This window comes from Penaeus monodon, chromosome 20 (genome assembly GCF_015228065.2).
Source record: "Penaeus monodon isolate SGIC_2016 chromosome 20, NSTDA_Pmon_1, whole genome shotgun sequence".
In the NCBI taxonomy this organism is placed as follows: domain Eukaryota; kingdom Metazoa; phylum Arthropoda; class Malacostraca; order Decapoda; family Penaeidae; genus Penaeus; species Penaeus monodon.
Window position 1 is genome coordinate 40820348 of NC_051405.1, and position 257 is coordinate 40820604.

At 23.3% G+C, this 257-nt stretch overlaps 1 protein-coding gene across 1 annotated transcript in view; it reads left to right on the forward strand.

The window, feature by feature from the left end:
• LOC119585819 (DNA damage-binding protein 1-like) overlaps positions 1-257 on the forward strand; it is a 22933-nt gene that overhangs the window by 21095 nt on the left and 1581 nt on the right. The window lies entirely within an intron of this gene.

A 257-nucleotide genomic window follows, 5' to 3' on the forward strand; every position in this document is an offset into this window, starting at 1 on the left:
TTATTTTTATTGCTATAATATTATAGAAGTAAGGGATGATCATTTTATAGTAAAAGTAAAAAATGTACTTTTTGCTGATTTCTTGTATAAAATGTGTTTTGAAGTACCTTGAGCTGTTAATGAAATGATAATGAATTGAAGTCTTTTGTGTTCTCTAAAATTTATTTTTTGAAAGAAAAGGAATATATGTGATTCAGTGAAATTCAAATTAGCTCTTTAATTTTAACTTACCTTCAGTAAAATGAAGAAATCTTCAA